This window comes from Chlorocebus sabaeus, chromosome 15 (genome assembly GCF_047675955.1).
Source record: "Chlorocebus sabaeus isolate Y175 chromosome 15, mChlSab1.0.hap1, whole genome shotgun sequence".
NCBI classification, from domain to species: domain Eukaryota; kingdom Metazoa; phylum Chordata; class Mammalia; order Primates; family Cercopithecidae; genus Chlorocebus; species Chlorocebus sabaeus.
In genome coordinates, this window is record NC_132918.1 from 54,109,721 (window position 1) to 54,126,360 (window position 16,640).

The 16,640-nt window shown below is 43.0% G+C and overlaps 1 protein-coding gene across 8 annotated transcripts in view; it reads right to left on the reverse strand.

The window, feature by feature from the left end:
• Nucleotides 1-9,995, reverse strand: part of NCK1 (NCK adaptor protein 1) — a 92,548-nt gene extending 82,553 nt beyond the window's left edge. For 2 of the 8 annotated variants that reach the window (XM_038002834.2, XM_073023592.1), the window contains exons 1-2: nt 9,849-9,962; nt 5,440-5,527 (exon numbers count right to left, since the gene is read on the reverse strand). The gene's annotated coding sequence lies outside the window, so the exon portion shown is untranslated. Of the gene's footprint in view, nt 1-5,439; nt 5,528-9,451; nt 9,810-9,848 lie in introns of those variants that run through there. The other 6 variants (XM_073023593.1, XM_008009024.3, XM_008009021.3 and 3 more) reach the window with 6 other exon arrangements.
• Between the last annotated feature and the right edge of the window lie 6,645 nt (nt 9,996-16,640).

Sequence of the window (16,640 nt, forward strand, 5' to 3'; positions counted from 1 at the left end):
TGGAAGCCACCGAGGCTTGGGGCTTGCACCCTCTGAAGCCACAGCCCAAGCTCTATGCTGGCCCCTTTCAGTCACGGCTGGAGCAGCTGGAATGCAGGGCACCAAGTCCCTAGGTTGCACATAACACAGGGACATTGGGTCTGGCCCACAAAACAATTTTTTCCTCCAAGGCCTCCAGGTCTGTGATGGGAGGGGCTGCCATGAAGACCTCTGATATGCCCTGCAGACATCTTCCCCATTGTCTTGGGGATTAACATTCAGCTCCTCGTTACTTATGCAAATTTCTGCAGCCAGCTTGAGTTTCTCCTCAGAAAATGGGATTTTCTTTTCTATTGTGCTATCAAGCTGCAAATTTTCTGAACTTCTATGCTCTGCCTCTCTTGTAAAACTGAATGCCTTTAACAGCACCCAAGTCACTTCTTGAATGCTTTGCTGCTTAGAAGTTTTTTCTACCAGATACCCTAAATCATCTCTCTCAAGTTCAAAGTTCCACAGATCTCTAGGTCAGGGGCAAAATGTCACCAGTCTCTTTGCTAAAACATAACAAGTCACCTTTGCTCCGGTTCCCAACAAGTTCCCCATCTCCATCTGAGACCACCTCAGCCTGGACTTTATTGTCAATACAGCAATCAGCATTTTGGGCAAACTCATTCGACAAGTCTAGAAAGTTCCAAACTTTCCCACATTTTCCTGTCCTCTTCTGATCCCTTCAAACTGTTCCAACCTCTGCCAGTTACCCAGTTCCAAAGTCGCTTCCACATTTTCGGGTATCTTTTCGGGAGCGCTCTAGTCTACTGGTATCAATTTACTGTATTAGTCCATTTTCATGCTGCTGATAAAGACATACCTGAGACTGGACAATTTACAAAATAAAGAGTTTTAATGGGCTTATAGTTCCACATGGCAGGGAAGGCCTCACAATCATGGCACGAGGTGAAAGGCATGTCTTCTCACATGACAGCAGACAAGAGAAGAGAGTTGGTGCAGAGAAACTCCCATTTTAAAAACCATCATATCCCACAACACTTATTCACTATCACAAGAATAGCACGAGAAAGGCCCACCCCCATGGTTCAATGACCTCCCACCAGGTTCCTCCAACCACACATGGGAATTGTGGGAGTTACAATTCAAGATGAGATCTGAGTGGGGACACAGCCAAACCGTATCAGTTACGTTTATATAAAGTTCAAAAACAGGCAAAAATAATTTATGGTGATAAGAGGACAGAATAGTGATTACTTTGAGAGGATAAGAGACACTGACTGGAGGGGGCCAAGAGAGCCTTTTTGAACACTAAAAATGTTCTACATCTGGATTTGAGTGATGACTACATAGATATCTACAAATATAAAAATTCTATACATTTAAATTTTGCAGTTTTCAATAAAAATTTAAAGATACCTTCTCTAAACAAATTTTTAATTTTTTTTTTTTTAAAAACAGTATTGCACTCTGTCCCCCAAGCTAGAGTACAGTGGCACGATCACAGCTCACTGCAGCCTTTACCTCTTGGGCTCAAGCAATCCTCCCACCAGCCTTGCAAGTAGCTAGGACTACAGATGCTCACACCCAAACCTGGCTAAATTTTTTTCTTACTTTTGTAGAGGCCGTCTCTTGCTATATCGCCCAGGCTGCTCTCTAACTCCTACCCTCAAGCCATCCTCCCACCTTAGCCACCCAAAGTGCAGGATTACAAGCATGAGCCACCATGCCCAGACTAAACAATTTTTTCTTAAAAAATTGGTAAGCTTTTTAGTTGGATCCACAACAGGAATTAATCAAAAGGAAAAAAAAAAAAAGTAAAGTCTTATATACAAAGATCTTTATTACAGAATTTACAATAGCAGAACACATACACACCTGGAAATAACATTTAATAAATGAATGCCATGCCAACCCTGGATTTCTCTAATGTGAGAGAAATGAATATTTGGCATCTGTCTGATACTAGCAGCCAAACTTAATGCTGATTAATTAACCTAAAGAAGCCATCTGCCCTGAGGGAAGAGCATGATAACAGACACCAAAGCAAAAAAGGGCTAAAGTATTCAAGGCTGAAAGAGGAAAGACACAAAAGCAAGAGACGAAATGAGAAGTAGGCAAAAGTCAAATCATGCAATACCTCACAGGCCTTTTATTTATTTTTTTTTTTTTAAAGAATATAGCTAAGAAATGAAAAGAAATAAAAAATAAAAGTTACTGATTTGCTTGGGCAGCAGAATTACTGGGAGACAGGGGTTGTACACTAAATACTCTCAATGTTTCTAAAAATGGAAATATATTATTCAAGAGCATGTAGTACTCGCAAATGATCAAACATTTCCAAAGAAAACTGCCCAGCCCTATTAATAAAATATTTCTGCAATATAGCTGGAATAATTAAAAGGTACACAGCATATTACAATCTTTGTTGTATCTATTATTTGAGTTGATCTACATACTAACATGATATGAAAATATGTGCTAAAGTTTTTGGAAGAAAAGGATGATTTATTTATTTATTTATTTTTTGAGATGAAGTCTCTCCTTGTTGCCCAGGCTGGAATGCAGCGGCACAATCTCGGCTCACTGCAACCTTTGGCTCCCGGGTTCAAATGATTCCTGCCTCAGCTTCCCAAGTAGCTGGGATTACAGGCATGCACTACCACGCCCAGCTAAATTTTGTATTTTTAGTAGAGACGGGGTTTCACCATGTTGGCCAGGCTGGTCTCGAACTCCTTACCTCAAGCAATCCACCTGCCTTGGCCTCCCAAAGTGCTGGGATTACAGGCGTGAGCCACTGCGCCCGGCCAGGATGATTCTTCTAAAGAAAAAAAATGTTTTGGGAAACATCCATTCTTTTAAACATTTCCACGTATTTTCACTGCTTGTTTTATTCAACTGGTTGTTTGAACAAAAGTAAAAATTATCCATGCCATATTCATGTCCAATTCAGCAATCATTACTTACAATTTCAGGAATAAGAAACAAGAGAATCAGTGTTTTAACAGTTTTTTTTAGCTGATAATTTAAACATAGAAAAAGCAACTATTAACAATCAAAAAATAAATGAAAAACAGACCAAAAGAGTAAGCATTCCTTTCCCTTCAGAGAGATTTTACCTTCAGAGAGATAGTTTTCTATGCTGTCTTACAGCATTCTACTATTGTTACATATACATAAGAAAAATACCAAGGCAACCCTACATTGTTTCTGTTACAGAAACTTTATACAGTTAAGAGGAAAAATAAACATGAAGAACAAACATATAAAAGCACTCTACCTCAACAAATGGAACAAATGACTTTTCTTTTCTATTTTTTTTGAGACAATCTCGCTCTGCCACCCAGGCCAGAGTGCAGTGGCACGACCTCACAACCCCCGCCTCCCGGTTTAAGTGATTCTCCTGCCTCAATCTCTTGAGTAGCTGAGATTACGGGCATTCGCCATCACACTCAGCTAATTTTTGTATTTAGTAGAGACAGAGTTTCACCATGTTGGCCAAGCTGGTCTCAAACTCCTGGGCTCAAGTTATCTGCCTATCTCAGCCTCCCAAAGCGCTGGGATTACAGGAGTGAGCCATCAGGCCTGGCGGAATAAATTTTTTTTTTCTGAGACGGAGTCTTGCTCTGTTACCCACACCAGAGTGGAATGGCGTGATCTTGGCTCACTGTAACCTCCGCCTCCCGGGTTCAAGCCATTCTCCTGCCTCAGTCTCCCAGGTAGCTGGGACTACAGCCATGCGCCACCACAGTGTGCTAATTTTTTTATATTTTCAGTAGAGATGGGGTTTCACTATGCTGGCCAGGCTGGTCTCAAACTCCTAGACTCAAGTGCTCCACACGTCTCAGCCTCCCAAAGTGCTGGGATTACATGAGCCACCGGCGCCCGGCCTCAACAAGACATTTTGTCTTGTCTTGCTCAACAAGAACTGATGGTTCCTGACAGATGAACAAGAGGACAACAAGTAGCAAAATGTGAAAGTGTTACAGTTCTAACACTCAAAAAAGAGAAAAAGAACATTACAGCTAGATCAGTGCATCTAGTTATATGATAAGCCCTCCAAGTTTCCTCTAAACCATTACGTTGTTCTGTATCCACATTCAAGGCCTCCAAAGATTAATTTGCATTATCAAGAGATTCGAAAAGACAAACTAAATTTCAGCAGTAAAACCTGTAAGAGATTCATTTTTTAGTAGATGATAGAACTCAATGGTAAACACTGGCTAGGTGCAGTGGCTCATCCCTGTAATCCTAGCACTTTGGGAGGCCAATGCAGGCAGATCACCTGAGATTAGGAGCTTGGCCAACATGGTGAAACCCTGTCTCTACTAAAAATACAAAAATTTGCCAGGCATAGTGGCAGGCACCTGTAATCCCAGCTACTTGGGAGGCTGAGGCAGGAGAATCCCTTGAAACCTGGGAAGCAGAGGGTACAGTGATCCAAGATTGCGCCACTGCACTCCATCCTGGGTGATAGAGCAAGACTCTGTCTCAAGAAAAAAAAACTCAACGGTAAACATGACAATATTATTTTTGTTAATGATGTTAATACATCTAACAAGCATGGGGGAAAAAAAACTGTATACAGACTTTAAATCATTGTTTAAATAATTTACAATGTAAGGCTGGGTGCGGTGGCTCACGCCTATAATCCTAGCACTTTGGGAAGCCGAGCTGAGCGGATCACTTGAGGTCAGGAGTTTGAGACCAGCCTGGCCAACATGGTGAAACACTGTCTCTACTAAAAATACAAAATTAGCCAGGTGTGGTGGCGGGCACCTGTGATCCCAGCTCCTCAGGAGGCTGAGGCAGGAGAATCGCTTGAACCCAGGAGGCAGAGGATGCAGTGAGCCGAGACGGCGCCGCTGCATTCCAGCCTGGGCAAAAAGTGTGAAACTGTCTTAAAATAAATAAACAAATAAAAATTCACAATGTATATATGAAGGTTCCCCCACCCTGAAGTTTTCAATCTATGAGAAGGCATAAATACACAAAATGCAAAATAATGTGGGGCAAATAATGCAAAATTACAAGAGATGAGTAGTAGTATGGTTTCATAAATACACAGAATTTACATTAGAAGATTAAGGTTAGAGTCTTTGTTCTGCCCCCATCACTAAATGTTTGAATTTTGGTGCATCTAGTCTATTTGTGTTTCAGTTTCCTTATCTATAATACACAAGGTTGGATTCCAACATTCTAGCAATAATGCTCTATGATTCTATGATACAAGTCCACATAAGATCAAAACCCAAGGGGATACTAAAATAACAAGGGGTAAGGAAAGCAACAGGCCAGGCACAGCGGCTCACCCCTATAATCCCAGCACCTTGGGAAGCCAAGGTGGGAGGATCGTTTGAGGCCAGGAATTCAAAACCAGCCTGAACAACACAGTGAGACCCTATTTCTGCAAAAAAAAAAAAAAAAAAAAAATTGCCAGGCATTGATGCATACCTATAATCCTGGCCTTTGGGAGGTTCAAGTTACAATAAGGAGCTGTGATCAGGCCACTGTACTCCAGCCTGGGCAACAGAGCAAGACCCTGTTAAAAAGAAAAAAGAAAAAGAAAAGAGAATAAGCAAGCAACATAGGGAACAGGAAAAACATTTGGAAGGCTGCACCAAAGGACCAAAAGCGAAACTTCAACAAAATTTTACTTCATTTGCTACTTGGTAATTTAGGAGAAAAAAAAAATTGTTTAAAGACTAGGCAACCTGGCCGGGCGCAGTGGCTCACGCCTGTAATCCCAACACTTAGGGAGGCCGAGGCATGTGGATCACCTGAGGTCAGTCAGGAGTTCCAGACCAGCCTGGCCAACATGGTGAAACCCCATCTCTACTAAAAATACAAAATTAGCCAGGCGTGGTGGCATGCACCCGTAATCCTAGCTACTCAGAAGACTGACAAAGGAGAATCACTTGAACCAAGGAAGCAGAGGTTGCAGTGAGCCAAGATGGTGCCACTGTACTCCAGCCTGGGTGACAGAGTGAGATGCCTCAAATAAAACAAAAAGAAAAAGAAAAAGAAAGAGGCCTGGCACAATGGCTCACACCTGTAATCCCAGCACCTTGGGAGGCCAACTTTGGGAGGCTAAGGAGGGTGGATCACCCAAGGTCAGGAGTTTGAGACCAGCCTGACCAACATGGAGAAACCCCGTCTCTACTAAAAATACAAAATTAGCCAGGCATGGTGGCGCATGCCTGTAGTCCCAGCTACTAGGAAGGCTGAGGTAGGAGAATCGCTTGAACCCAAGAGGCAGAGGTTGCGGTGAGCCGAGATCGCACCACTGCACTCCAGCCTGGGCAACAGAGCGAGGAAAGAAAGAAAAGAAAAGAAAAGAAAAGAAAAGAAAGAAAAGAAAGAAAGAGAGAGAGAGAAAGAAAGAAAGAAAGGAATGATATGAAGGTAGAAAAATACAAAGGGTAAATAAGAATTAGAGATTGGTTTGGTGAGAGTGGACAGCTCCTATAAAGAAACAGTGCTGGCCCCAGAAAAATAGATTTGAGCAGACTATTAGAAGGCGATGAATTCTGAACTATACTCTGAAGATAACAGTTATCACTGATTTCCGAAAAGTGAAGGATGTTTGAAGCATGATTCTAAGGTTTAGGTCTAAGACATACTAACTAGAGAGAAAAACCAAGCAGAAAATCCAATTAAAGGCCCATGAGTAATTCAAAGATAAAAATGGCTGACAAAAATTGGCCAATGTTGTTACGTACATAGAGATAACACCAAAGTTTGTATCTGGGCAACTGAAAGCATGGTAATGTCACCAAAACAAAGTCAGCATATGGAATCAGTTTTGAAGGGAAGACTATCAGTTCTATCTTCACTAGAGTTTAAGGTGAGGATCAGCAAGACATAAAGTTGCCTTAAATCTTCAAATGTCACATTTAGCCTTGTCATCTTCCTAACATCACAGTATAGAGAATTTGTTAAAGGTTCAGTGATTTTTAAAGTTCCCTTCAATTTTACTTATCAATGAAATAATCATTTAATTTTCTAGTGCAGATGAAGAACATTTGGTATTTTTCCATATTATAAATTCTAAAAATTATTAAACCATGATTTTTAAAATGAACTGTATCTGTATTCACTAAGTCAAGTCTTCCTGACAAGTGATTTATAATAATCACATCATATATACCTTCAGCTTTGAAAAACACAATGGTGAAAATGTAAAGTAAGACAAAGTAAAAGTACAAAGCAATGAAAAGGTAAAACTCTAGAAGAATTCTGAAAAATAAATATAGGCCGGGTGCGGTGGCTCACACTTGTAATTCCAGCACTTTGGGAGGCCGAGGCAGGTGAATCACTTGAGGTCAGGAGTTCGACACCAGCCTGGTCAACATGGTGAAACTCCGTCTCTACTAAAAGTACAGGCCCGGCGTGGTGGCTCATGCCTGTAATCCCAGCACTTTGGGAGGCCGAGGCGGGTGGATCACAATGTCAGGAGTTCAAGACCAACCTGGTCAAGATGATGAAACCCTGCCTCTACTAAAAATACAAAAAGTAGCCGGGCGTGGTGGCGGGTGCTTGTAATCCCAGCTACTAGGGAGGCTGAGACAGAGAATTGCTTGAACCCGGCAGACGGAGTCTGCAATGAGCTAAGATCGTGCCACTGCACTCCAGCCTGGGCGACAGGGCGAGACTCCATCTCAACAAAAAAAGAAAAAAATATATATATATATACACACAAAAATTAGCTGGGCATGGTGGCACACACTGTAGTCCCAGCTACTAGGGAGGCTGAGGCACAAGAATCACTTGAACCTGGGAGGCAGAGGTTGCCGTGAGCCAAGATCGTGCCACTGCACGCCAGCCTGGGCAACAGAGTGAGACTCTGTCTCAAAAAAAAAAAAAAAACCGGTAAAGGAAAAAACCCAGAACCATGAAGTATCACTTAATATCTCTTTTATTATTTTCCTTTTTAATTTTTTTTTAAATTTTCTTAATTTAGAGACAGAGTTTCACTATATTGCCTAGGCTGATCTCAAACTCCTGGCCTCCAGCTATCCTCCCATCTTGGCCTCCCAAAGTGCTGGGATTACAGGCTTGAACTACCCTCCCTGGGTCTCCCTTAGTATCTAACAAAACATTACACGTAAATTTTTTTTTTTTTTTTTTTTTTTGAGATGGAGTCTTGCTCTGTTGCCAGGCTGGAGTAGAGTGGCGATCTTGGCTCACTGCAACCTCCGACTCCCGGGTTCATGCAATTCTCCTGCCTCAGACTACCAAGCAACTGGGATTACAGGCGCGTGCCACCAAGCCTGGCTAATTTTTGTATTTTTAGTAGAGACGGAGTTTTACCATAATGGCCAGGCTGGTCTCGATCTCCTGACCTCGTGATCCGCCCGCCTCGGCCTCCCAAAGTGCTGGGATTACAGGCGTGAGCCACCGCGCCCCGCCAACATTAGACATAGGTTTCAAATTTTATTTAGTTGGACCTGAAAGCACTGCAGAAATCTGGACAAAAGATAATGCCTGGAAAAATAAGCACACATTTTAAAATTTAATACATGAGCCAACAGCTGAGTAGATCTGAACACTCTGCAAACTATGGTTATGGATATTAAAGACAATTCCCACAGATCACAATTTTCCCAAAGAAGTCTCAGAGTTTGTGGTCGAATTGAAAAGAAAGTACCATTTATCAACCAGTGCACATTACTATCAAGTTGTGAATGGGATGCCTATTGAAGAACATCACTGACTTCACTCCCACAAGAAAAAGTGTTTTAAAAAGAAAAGAACGAATATTATTGACAATTACGGAACAAAACTTTCTTCCTAGGTTATTTCTCCGTTTACTGTGTGACCTCGCTGAAGGCTGAGAGTTTAGGCACACTGGTTTCCAGGTGCTGAAGAAATCGTTATAGATGGTTTGTCATAAGTCTAACAAAGTACGATTTTAAAAATGAGTACCGTTTAGCAACACTTACCCGTTTTGGAGGGACATTGAGCTGCTTTGCTCCCCACCCAAAGAAGGGTTAGGAAATTCTCCTTAACCTCATTCTTTCCTAATTTCTAGGGCTTCTTATCTAATCTAACGTGTATAATTATGATCAGGTGACTCCAAGTTCATCAGTTTGACTCCCGAGAGCCTTTCTACGGTTTCTACGTCCTCAGCCCTGAACAAAACTCAGCTTCCTGAGCTTCTAACGGCGAATTTAACTTGTATGTTAATATAGAAGAAAGCTTACAAAACCTATCGAAATGTTTTTTTTTTTTAACCAAACATATTACAACTCAAGTCAAAAGTTCACAGCCCCAGCAACTCGCGTACGAATCTGAAGCAGGTCCAGACGATTAAAGTCACAGCCCCGGACTAGAAAACGGCAGGCGGGTGGGGGGAGGGGCGAGGGCGCGTCCCGAAGATGTCCACCCGCAGCACCGCGCAGGCTGCCGCCTCCCCTCTTCTCGCGCTGGAGGTGAGAGCGCCCTTCCTCCTACCACGTCCTACCTTCCCGGCCTCGGATTACGCCACCGCTGGCAAAAGGTCTTTTTCAGGAGAAAACAGACAAGTCAGCCAGCGCGCCGCACACTCGACCTCCCAGCCTCGCAGGGGCGGCCGCCCGGGCTCTCACCCCGACGCAGCGCTCCAGGGGCTGACAAGGAGGCCGCAGGGTCGCGCTCCCCGGGGCAACGGCCCGAGGGCCTCGCGGAATCCCGGTGCAGATGTTCGGACCCTCTGAGCAGCCTCCGCGCCCCCTCCGGCTCAGCTCCGAGCCTGCAGACGGCGCCCCCGGGGCTAACTCAGCGGGGAAGAGGAAGCAACGCAGCGACTAACAGGCTGTGTGGACGGACAGCGGACTGAAGGGGGGTGGGGGTGTGTCTGCCTGCTGGCAAGGCCGTCTCACCTTCCTGCTGCCGAGCTGGGCAGCTCCAGCTCACCTGAGGAGGGCTCCAGGACGCCACTGCGGGCGCCGTGATGGCCGTAACGGCACGAGGCCTGCGCTCTGCCGCCGACGCGTAGCTCTCGGGAGAGGGGCGGGGCACGCGCGGTGGGCAGGCGGATCCGCGCGGGCAGGAAACCCACTCTCGGCCCAATCTGATAGGTTCAGTCGCCCCCTTTCCCGGTCCCTGATGCGACAGCGGTCTGTGCCACACTGGGATTGGGCGGGCCCACATGTCAATCAAGCGCCGTGCGTGGTGTGAAGAAAGCGGAGGCTGCGCCGCGGAGCGAAGCGAGCTAGAGGGTGAGAAGCGCCGGGCCCGACCAGAATCGTCTTCGCTTTTCCCTCTGCGATTGTTCTGGATGGTTACTTCGAGCCTTCCTTCTCAGCGCCGCAGGACAGACTCCACAGCAAGAATGACTGTATCCTGAGTTCAGCCCCCACTCTTCTGGGAGCTTCCCCCGGTTTCTGCACTTGAAGAATGTCTTCCCAGCTAAAGGTTCTTAGGAGCGGGGAGCGACAAAGAAAAAGAAAAGCAGACCTGAAAATTGGGACCTGGGAGAAATGTAAGACGTGCTTAATTTGAGGCGCAGACCAAAAGAAGCTGAGGGCCCGCTAAAAGTGTCCTTGTGCCTGGGCAGCTTACTTATATTACATTCTTGGCGGCAGTAGTGTTATGAAGAGGACCTTCGGAGCCAGGTCTGCCCATTCTTAGGGCTCCAGCCACTGGCTGAGGTATCAGTAAGTTGGTTCTTCCCCTCGCCGGTACCTGCCTCATTTCTTTTTTTTTTTTTTTTTTTTTGAGACGAGTTTCGCTCTGTCGCCAGGGTGAAGTGCAGTGGCGCGATCTCGGCTCACTGCAACCTCCGCCTCCGGGTTCGAGATTCTCCTGCCTCAACCTCCCGAGTAGCTGGGACTACAGGTGTGTACCACCACGCCCATCTATTTATTTTATTTTATTTTATTTTATTTTATTTTTTGTATTTTTAGTAGAGACGGGGTTTCACCATGTTGGCCAGGATGGTCTCGATCTCTTGTCCTCGTGATCCGCCAGCCTCGGCCTACCAAAGTGCTGGGATTACAGGCGTGAGCCACCACACTCAGCCGCCTCATTTCTTCTTAACCATCTTTGTGGCTCAGTTTAGGGTCGCTCCTCAGGGAAGTTTGCTGAGTTAGGTACCTTCTTTGGAGCCATAGGTATTTTCTCCATCCGAGCTATTGAAATGGTTTGCCTGTATCCCTACCTAGATTGTAAACTCCACTGAATCAGGAACCATGTCTGTTCAGTTTCTCCCTAGGGCCTTGTAGTAGGGTAGATGGTCAGTAAATACTGTTTAAGGCATTAATACTTATTTTAATCCTGGCCCTGGCTATAAGCCTCAAAAGTTTGCAGTTTTCTGCATTTAACTTCAAAATTATTTGATTGGTAATGTATGCATGTGGTTAGCCTGTGCTGTAATTTAGATGTTTGTCCCCCTAAACCTCCTGTTGAAACTTGATTCCCAATGTTGGAGGTAGGGACTAATGGGCAGTGTTGGGTCATGGAGGTGGTTCCTTCATGAATAGATTAACGTCCTCCCTGGGAAGGGGGTAACTCTTTATTTCCCTGAGAGCTGGCTAAAAAGAACGTCACACTTCCCTTCTTTTTCTTCCTCTCTGGCCATGTAATCTCTGCACACACCAGCTCTCCTTTGCCTTCTGCTGTGAGTGTAAGCAGGCTTAAGCTCCCATCAGATGCATATGCTCAGTCTTGAACTTTTCCAGACATCAGAACCATAAGCCAAATAAACCTTTTTTATATATAAATTATCCAGCCTTGGGTATTCCTTTCTAGCAGCACTAAAGGGACTAAGACAACCTGCCATATGTAGGATCACAAGGTCAAGCACAAATTTATCTATCTATGCTGTACTATCCTCAGGTTGGCTGAGACAAGTAGACCATGAAACTTGGCAACAGCTACTCTATGTCTACATTCTATTATTGGCATCCAAAGTGAATATTGGCGGTGGATTTTGAGTTTATTCTAAGGGTTTAAATAGCTTTGCATGTTTTATCATGACTGGTATGGACTGAATTGCATCCCCCCAAAAAATTCATATGCTGAAGCCCTCACTCCTGATGTGACTATATAAATGTCCCTCAACTTACAAAGGGGTTATGTTCCAATAAACCTACCATAAATTGAAAATACCATAAGTTGAAAAGATCGTAAGTCAAAAATGCATTTAATGCTTCTAACCTACCAAACATCATAGCTTAGTGTAGCCTACCTAAAACGTGCTCAGAATACTTACATTAGCCTTCAGTTAGGCAAAATCATCTGACAGAAAGCTTATTTTTTAATAAAGTATTATTTCATGTAATCTACTAAATAATGAAAAACTGGATGGTTTTATGGGTACTCAAAGTACAGATTCTAGAGTGCATATGGCTTTTGCACCACCATAAAGTCAAAAAAATCTTAAGTCAGGGACTATCTCTATTTGGGGCTAGGCCTTTAGGGAGGTAATAAAAATTAAATTAGGTCATAAGGGGGGGGGCCCTAATCCCATAAGATTAATGTCCTTATAGAAAGTGGCACCAGAGAGCTCTCTCCATTTGAGAACACAGCAAAACAGACATCTGCAAGCCAGTGAGAGAGCCCTCACCCAAAACTGACCATGCCGGCACCCTCTTTTGGACCTCCCAACCTACAGAACTTTGAAAAAATAAACTTCTGTTGTGTAAGCCACCCAATCTAGTATTTTGTTAATGGCAGCCCAAGCTAATACAATGGTTTTATTTGTTGATATATTTTATAAAGTTTACAGACTGAGATATTAATATTATATTCATTTTTGAAGAAACTTGTCCAGAGTTAAAACTATTGCTGCAAAATCACCCATCAAATTGTTAGCACAGCCTGACTCAATTTTAATTCTAATTACATACTTAACATCTGATGGAGGCAGAGGGTGTGAAATCAAATACAACAGGTAAAAGACAGAAATACAGTTCTTGCCTTCACGTAGCTTACCACCACCTTAAGTGGGGAAAATTAACCCAGAAAAAAATATGCTTAAGTCATACATTCAGTTTTGTTTTTTGTTTTTTGTTTTTTGTTTTTTTTTTGAGATGGAGTCTTGCTTTTTTGCCCAGGCTGGAGTACAGTGGCACCACGTCAGCTCACTGCAACCTCCACCTCCCGGGTTCAAGCAATTCTCCTGCGTCAGCCTCCCAAGTTGCTGGGACTACAGGCACACACCACCACACCTGGCTAATTTTTTGTAATTTTAGTAGAGACGGGTTTCACAATGTTGGTCAGGCTGGTCTCAAACTCCTGACCTCAGGTGATCCACCCACCTCAGCCTCCCAAAGTGTTGGGATTACAGGCGTGAGCCACAGCACCCAGCCACTTTATCTTAATTTTCCTTCTTTAATCTTTCTTATCACTCATTCTTACCAGGAACTCTGAAAAAAAAATTTAAGAAACCTCCAAAAATATATGCAAAAGAGTCGTCGAAGAAGAATAAGGAAATAGCAATGAAAAAGGAAAGCATAGACTGGAAGGGCAGATAGGCAGAAAGGCATTTATGAAATTGCACTTAGAAGGGATGCAGTACATGTTTTCATGGGGTGGGAGCTGTCCCAGAGACTTCCTTTCACAGTCTGTCTACCCAGCTTCCAAATATAAACATGTACATGGCTGCTGCTTCCTCTCTTTCAGGGGAACTCAAACCAAAAACAGGAATCAGCCTTGCTAATTAGTGCTGAGTGGATCAGGGACTAACCAGAATCAGGCAACAAGAAAATGTAAGTCAAAACTTATGATCAGCCCTGGCAACAGAGCTAGACCCTGTCTCTACAAAATTTTTTTTAATCAGCTGGGCATAGTGGCACGTGCCTGTAGTCCCAGCCACTCTGGAGGCTGAGGTGGGAGGATGGCTTGAGCCCAGGAATTTCAGGCTGCAATGAGCTATGATCACACCATGTCTCAAAACAAAAACAAAATTTATCTAGGGACTACAGGTGGCGCTTTGGATATGGGCAGCTAATCTGTCTACGATAAAAACACGCAGGTGGCTTACTTTATCAATCCCAAATAAAAGAATTTGGGAACACAAGAAAGGGAAAAATAAGCCTCCATGTCAAGACCTTTCCCAGAAACCTGATAGCTTATAGTTAGAAATTGTTACAGAGAGTCCAGGTGCGGTGGCTTACGCTTGTAATCCCAGTACTTTGGGAGGCTGAAACTGGTGGATCATAAGGTCAGTAGTTCAAAACCAGCCTGGCCAAGATGGTGAAACTCCATCTCTACTAAAAATACAAAAAAAATTAGCCTGGCGTGGTGGTGTGTGCCTGTAATCCCAGCTACTTGGGAGGCTGAGGCAGAATAGCTTGAACCCAAGCCAAGATCGAGCCATTGCACTCCAGCCTGGGCAACAGAGCAAGACTCCATCTCAAAAAAAAAAAAAAAAAAACAGTGCTCAAACCAGTGTCAGAGAATGAAATGTAAACAGATATTTGTTATTAGTTTAGTAAATACAAAAATAGATAAGTGCAAGGAGGACATTAAGCCACAGGGGAAAGGAGTTGTGTGGTCAGGTTAGTCAGGCAATTAATTAGAAAAAAGCTGTCCACATAGAGGAGCCTGCATAATAAAAAGGCATTAAACAACAGTAGAATATTGCTAGAGCAAAAGATAGCTAGAAATGCAATCAATAACCAGGTTATGGAAGTCAAGCACATTACAGTTTATTCTATAGGCAATGAGAAGCCATCAAAGGGTGTTTTTGTTTTTGTTTTCAGCACTTTAAAGATGTCATTCTCGTCTTCCAGCCTCCATTGTTTCTGTGAGAAACTAGTTGTAATTCTTATCATTGTTTTCTTGTATGTCTTATGTCTTTTTCTATGAATGCTTTTAAGATTTTGTTTATATTTGTTTATCAAAAGTTACACTGATGTTTCTAAGTGTCTTTCTGTGCATGCTTTTAAGATTTTCATTATATTTATCAAAAGTTACACTGTGATGTTTCATTACACTGTGATGTTTGTTTTGGTTTTCTATTTATCCTGCTTGGGGTTCATTTCATTCTCTGGATCTGTGGGTTGCTGTTTTCTCATTTTCTTTCTTTCTAATTCTTTTATCAAATTTGGAAGACTTTTATCCAGTATTTCTTCAAATGTTTTTTTTTCTATCCCGTTCTGTTTCTCCTCTTCTTCTGGGACTACAATTAAACTCATGTTAGACTTCTCAGTACTTAGTACAGGTCATTCAGGCTCTGTTCATTCTTTTTTTTCCAAATCTTTTTCTGTGTTTCAGTTTGCATAATTTCTATTGAGAGCCACTGTCTAGTAATCCCTGAAAAAATCTAAATGTTGACATTTTCCCAAAGCACAGTACCCTGCTGATGGCTATAGTTTCCTTTGGGGAAGGTTTAGAGATATGTTAGTCAGGAAATCAGAAATTAGATGGTATTACTACAGAGAGGATTTACTATTGAGTTTTCATTGACTGAAAAAGCAAAAAGGGAACACTGAGGTCACCCAGAGGTGACAGCTGCAGGGAGCAGCTATCAATGTTAGATCTAATGAGAAGGGAGAATCAAGGTGGACTATGAGGTCTCAGAAACTCTAGACAGATGACCTGGCTGAGTATTGCTCAGACCCCCGAGAGGATGCTGTCTGGTTGATCCTACTACTTCGGGGAAGGATATGATGAGACTAGTTGTGGGTGGGGAGGATGTCAAAAGAAGCTCAAGGCTGAAATCAATTGCTGCTGCTGGAGCAAAGGGCTCTTGCTTGTTGCTGGGATAACAGTGACAGAAACTGCAAACAAATGGAAAGGAGGAAGTCCCTTCCTGCCTTCTGCCTTCCAGACTCCCTCTAATGCCCTTTATTGATGGAACCTAGTGAGACATCAGCTGGCATAGAAAAAATGTACATTGCAGGGTTTGAGCCATAGCATTACAGAGGAAAGTATAGAAGGGGGAATGTGGACCTGAGACAATAGTTTAATAACCAGCACCATATCATTTATTTGTGCTAAATTGGTAAGAATGGCCAAAATTAGACTTAATGCCATCATATAGCCTTTTACAGACTTTTAGACCTTTTTGAAAAGAATCTCAGGATACCATGTCAATTTTCTGCTATACTGTGATTACTGTTGGTGCCTTTTTCAGGAGTAAGGAGTACCTTTACTGCAGTTTACACATACATTAGCCACAAAATCATAAACAAGGGCAGCCTTGGAAGAGATCTACATAACTGAGGATAAGCAGACCCTACCCCAATGTTAAGTCTCCGAACATCAGGGACAAAATGGCATGGACTAGGTGGGACTGGCGAGAATCCACACTTCTCCCTATTTCTGTTTCCTGTGTATCACCTAATGTAGCCATAATAAGGGGAATACCAATTTCCTGTTCTAACTTTGGACAACCACCCATTGTCATTAAAAAGCCACTTCTTTTCCCTTGTTTCCTCTTTTCCTGCCTCAACCCAGCCCTATGACTTCTAGTTTTCTAATGCAAGTAGATGACAAAACAGGGTTTGGTGTTCAACATTTCACCTTATCGTGTATTTTTCACAAATGAAGGAGTTTTGTTGAACATTTGTAGAACATTTCTAACTTCTGAACTTCAGTTCCATCTGAAAGGGGTCATTTCTTTGAGTCTTCTATTATTTAGTAATAGCAGTTAACATTCTCCTTCTACTACAATTTACCTGGAAAGACAGTGATAAATACCAATAAAGATACCAGATTCATAA